Raw genomic sequence first — 5,123 nt, 5'->3', positions numbered from 1 at the left:
TTGCGACACCTAAACCTGCTTCTGCTATTAATTCTGATATGTCGCATGTTATTGATGATGCCACTTCTGCTATGCATGATACTTATGATGAAACTACTTCTATGCGACCAGGACTTCGGTCCATCTGTCGTTGAGTAGGTCTTGGTCAGCTTGAAGTTGTTGCTGCTTCTTTTTCAGGCTCCTTGTCGTAGCTATAAGCCTGCGCTTGAAGCGCTCCTGTTCGAGGGGCTCTTCGGGTACGATGAAGTCTTCGTCGCCGAGACTTACCTCATCCTTGGAGAGCGGAAGGTAGTTGTCGTCATCCGAACCATCGCTAGGTAGGGCCTGTTTGTCAGGGCTGGCTTGCCCGTTTTCCTGTTCCTCCTGCTCGGATGTTGCTCCCACGGGGTCTTCATTGCTTTCGGCACCGTCCGGAGTACTATTTTCTCCAGTGCCATTATTGCTGCGGCGTGACTTGGGGCGGCGTTTGGGGCGCCGAAACTTAGGCTGTGACTCAGGAGTTTTAACTGGATCTCCCTTGTCTTTGCCACGAGGCTATTTAAGTGTATCGATCATGTACACGTCATGTGAAGGGGTGGCCGACTCGCGCCTGATGATTGGAGGGTCTTGGCCTTGCTCCTTATCGGCATCATCGTCTATACCGTCAATGTCTGCGGAACCATGAGCGGGCATGTCGGTTAAGTCCTCGACAGTGGCTATGAAGTGGGTGGCGGGTGGGAAGCGAAATTCTCCATCGTCATCCCCTAGTTCGAGCCGGACATAGTTCGGCTGTGAGTCTCCCGTGAATGACAGGTTCTTTGAAGAGTTTAGCACATCACCCAAAGGTGAGTGCTGAAAAACATCTGCGGCGCTGAATTCGAAGATCGATAACCGATCTAGCTCGGTGACCGCAAGCGTACATGGTCCGGAACTTATAGCGGAGACAAGTCTGGAGTTCCGTTGACACAAATATTGCAGGGTGTCGAGTCTGCGTGCGGCTCTAACACTGTGGACTCTGTGGCCTCGAATGGCACGATCTGCTCTAGTTCAAAGGCCATTGCAACAACAGGAGCCATCTCCTGAATCTGGTCCGATGACAGATTTGAGTCATGTTCATCGGGGCGAGGGGGAGCGATCGCTGCGGTCTCAAATCCATTGAAGATCAAGTCTCCACGGATATCCGTGACATAGTTCAAGCTTCCAAATATGACCTGATGGCCAGGGGCGTAGCTATCAATCTGCTCCAGATGGCCAAGCGAGTTGGCTCGCAGTATGAAGCCGCCGAATATGAAAATCTGTGCGGGGAGGAAGGTTTCTCCTTGGACAGCGTCACTATAGACGATTGGAGGGGCCATCGAACCTCTCATTGACGGCACAGTGGAACTCTCCATGAAAGCACCAATGTCGGTGTCAAAACCGGCGGATCTCGGGTAGGGGGTACCGAACTGTGTGTCTAGGATTGATGGTAACAGGAGACGGGGGACACGATGTTTACCCAGGTTCGGGCCCTCTCTATGGAGGTAATACCCTACGTCCTGCTTGATTGATCTTGATGAATATGAGTGTTACAAGAGTTGATCTACCATGAGATCGTAATGGCTAAACCCTAGAAGTCTAACCTGTATGACTATGGTAATGAATATGTACTTTCCGGACTAACCTCTCCGGTTTATATAGACACCGAGAGGGAGGAATCTAGGGTTACATAGAGTCGGTTACATAAGAAGGAATCTTCATAGTCGGTCGCCAAGCTTGCCCTCCACGCCAAGTAAAATCCAATCCAGACACGGGTACAGTCTTCGGCCTTCATGTCTTCACAGCCCATCAGTCTGGCCCATGGATAACAGGACGGACGCCCAATGACCCGTTAGTCCAGGACTCCCTCAACGGCCACCTTTCGCCTTCAGGCTGCGGCAGCGGAGTGGGCGATGGCCCTGGCTTTGGACGGTGGTGTGGCGGCAACAGCTGCCGACGGGCACTGGCGGCAGAGCGTGTGGTGGGTGTTCTGCGCACACCCAACAGGGACGCCACGCACACTACACTACGCCGGGGACTGCGCCGCCTCCGTGGTGTAGCCTCCTAGTTGGAGCTGTCCTCTAATGGCGGCAGAGTGGCTGAGCGACGACGACGGACTGGTGCCATCGGCGATTGTGGGAGAAGCAAACGAGATAAGCTACAGGGAGGGAGGGGAAAATGCGACACAGGACTCGCCGGCCGTGAGGATTTTTATAGCAGCCGGTAAGCATTGGCATTTTGGGGGATTTCACCGAGTCGGGTGGGAAGCTTGCGCGGGAACCTGTGAGGTTGCGAACGAACGGGCTCACCGACGATTCCTTGGCGCCACCGTTTGGCCAAAAGAATGCCCCCCCCCCCCGCGCGCTGCGCAAGCTTGCGTTGTAAGCCGTCTGCAGTTGCGGGGTGACAAGACGTGCGAGAGGAGGACGAAAGGCCACGTACACATACGGTTAATAAAAAACGTTTGCGATTTAATTACCTACTATACCTCCGTCCTGGTTTATAAGTATGATTTAACTAATAAAATATGAATTCATGTCGCCAAAGATTATATAGTTGGATTCGTATTTGAACATAGTTTCCAATTATATAATTTTTATAACATGCATTAACATTTTGTTGGTTAAATTTGAGGGCAAAGTATGACACAGAATATAAAGGGGACTATAGACTAGACGGAGGTGGTAGCACACGGCCGCTCTCTATGCAGCGAGGCAACTGTCGGCCGGCTTGTAGGCGACCATTTCCTGCGTGTTCAACTTCTCTATGCGTGTGGTTGCTTGCGGTTCAGGCGGCCGTGGCACGCTCTGCTCGTGCCCCGCCACGCGCGCTCTGCTCTCATGTCCCTCTGGGTTCTCTACCTTCGTCCCTCCACGCACGTTGCCAGTGTTTGGGGCTGGCGCATGATCACGCACGTTTGTGTGCATGCGGTTGCACCGGGCGCGGCGCGGTGATGCAGTTACCCGCTGCAAAAACTACCATGCGGACGCGCCGAGAATCCACACCACCCGACCCCCTTTTATTCTTGCGGCCATTTACCTTCATCTCTCGTCTCACACAACACAATAAGCACACCCACGAGGACACATACAGAGAAGACATCCAGCGGTTCCAATGGCGCTCCCCGTGGCTCCACCGGCGCTCCCAGCGTCCGACGATGACAACGGCGGGCAGTTCATCATGCAACACATCGTGGACACCCACGTGAGGGGAAGGCTCTCTCGGTGGTGTACACGAATGATCCGGTCTCGGTGGAGAGCTCCATCCAAACTATGCAGTTGTTCCTTGCCGAGGACAAGTACCAAGTGGTCGGCTTCGACCTCGAGTACACCATGGGTCATGCCGGGCACGATCAGAAGGTTGCCGTCGCCCAGTTGTGTGTGCGACATGACGTCCTCATCTACCACTAACACCTAGCCACAACGCCTTGCGAGCATTTCTCCAGGTTTATCAATAGCTCCGACTACAGTTTCGCTGCGGTGGACACCACCAACGATCTAAAAACGCTCAAGGTTTCGGGCTTGAAATGCCCGAATCTTGTCAACATCCAGCACCACTAAAAGGTCTGGGGTAGCGACAAAAACAAACTGAACTCCCTGGTTGACCTCGTCTCGGCCATCATCGACCCATACTACATGAAGATGAAGAATGAGAGCAATAAGGACATGAACGCCTGTCACAGTGTGTGGCATGAGAGACTGGATGAACAACATGTCAAGTACGCGGCCATGGACGCGTACACAAGCTACGAGATGTATAGGCGGATCGTTGACATGAGGAATTGTCTTCTTACTGACGCAGACAAGGGATCGAGCCACATAGCAGTGGTGGGAGCGTCACAAGAAGTAGATGGCTAGAGGATCGTTTCTCCTACTTTAGAATGCATGCAATTGTTTATTGAGATGTGTGCGAATGATCTGTATACTCACTTATGTAATTGGATGCTTATTTTAGTTATATATATACATGTTATTCTACTGTAGACAGAGCAAATCACATGGCTTATTAGCAGCAATCGTCTGTGTTATTATTGGTATTCGCACACATTTCTGATTACGGGCCTGTTTGTCGCGTATCACACACATCTTGTTCAGTTGAACCGTTTCCATTGTGTTGCCTAATCACACACAGTTCATCCTAGTGAACCGTATGCTATATATCGCACACGCTTTCATCTGGCTGCCCGTTTCTTTTGTTCCTCCTCATCCCAAATAGTTAATTGAACTGAACCGTATCCCCTACATCACACACGCAACTAAAATCTGAACCATGTTTGATGCATCCGTCATTGCAAACATTTTGCACCCTTTACACCACCATTTGCGATTATGGCATCGCACACAGTTTCGTCGGAAGGTCTCTGATCATAGTGTCGCATTTGGACCATCCTATAGTAGTGATTCATCGGTGACGGTTGCTGTTCTGGTACGTTGAGCCTATGGGGCCCCAGTGCGACGACTTCCCAACTGTCAATTACAACAAGTTTTGCCTGGCTCCGATGATGGAGGGGCGATGATGGAGGCGTGCCTTTGGCTCGGTTCAGTGCTTGTAGTCATTGTTAGGTGGTCTATGAATCTGAATGTATATTTTGTCATTTCTGATGTTCGTTGTGCTGCCATGATTGAAGAGGAATAGATCGAAAGTTTTCTCGAAAAAAGAATGATAATAAAAAATTAAAAATAAATCCAAATATTAATGTTTAATAAAATAGAAACTAGTGGAAATATATTGCAACCATTCTCGGAGTAGCGCAGGGTATCATGATCAACACAAAAGGAATGGAATGGCAGGCACGAGTAGTTAGTTACAATTGGCATCAAAGGCGGTTGCTGGAAATCCCGCTACTCGACTCTCATGTTCGATGCTGCCTTTGCCCTAGTGCTAGCCGGTCCACCGGTGTGTGGGCGACCTCAATCTTCTTGCCTACGACACCTGATGCCTCTCTTTCGGCAGGGTCATGTCCCGATTGCAGTTTTGTCTGTGGGATGAATCACCTCAGGGATGCCATGGCTGGGACCCTTCCTGTGACATGCAGTGTGGTGAGGATGGGTGTTCCCAGTGTGGGTTTTGTTGCTACAACTTTGAGTGTGATTGATCCGACGAATGCTAGGCTAGCATTGGGGGGGGGG

Source organism: Triticum aestivum, chromosome 4A (assembly GCF_018294505.1).
Source record: "Triticum aestivum cultivar Chinese Spring chromosome 4A, IWGSC CS RefSeq v2.1, whole genome shotgun sequence".
Classification (NCBI taxonomy): domain Eukaryota; kingdom Viridiplantae; phylum Streptophyta; class Magnoliopsida; order Poales; family Poaceae; genus Triticum; species Triticum aestivum.
Note: the sequence above shows the minus strand (reverse complement) of the source record.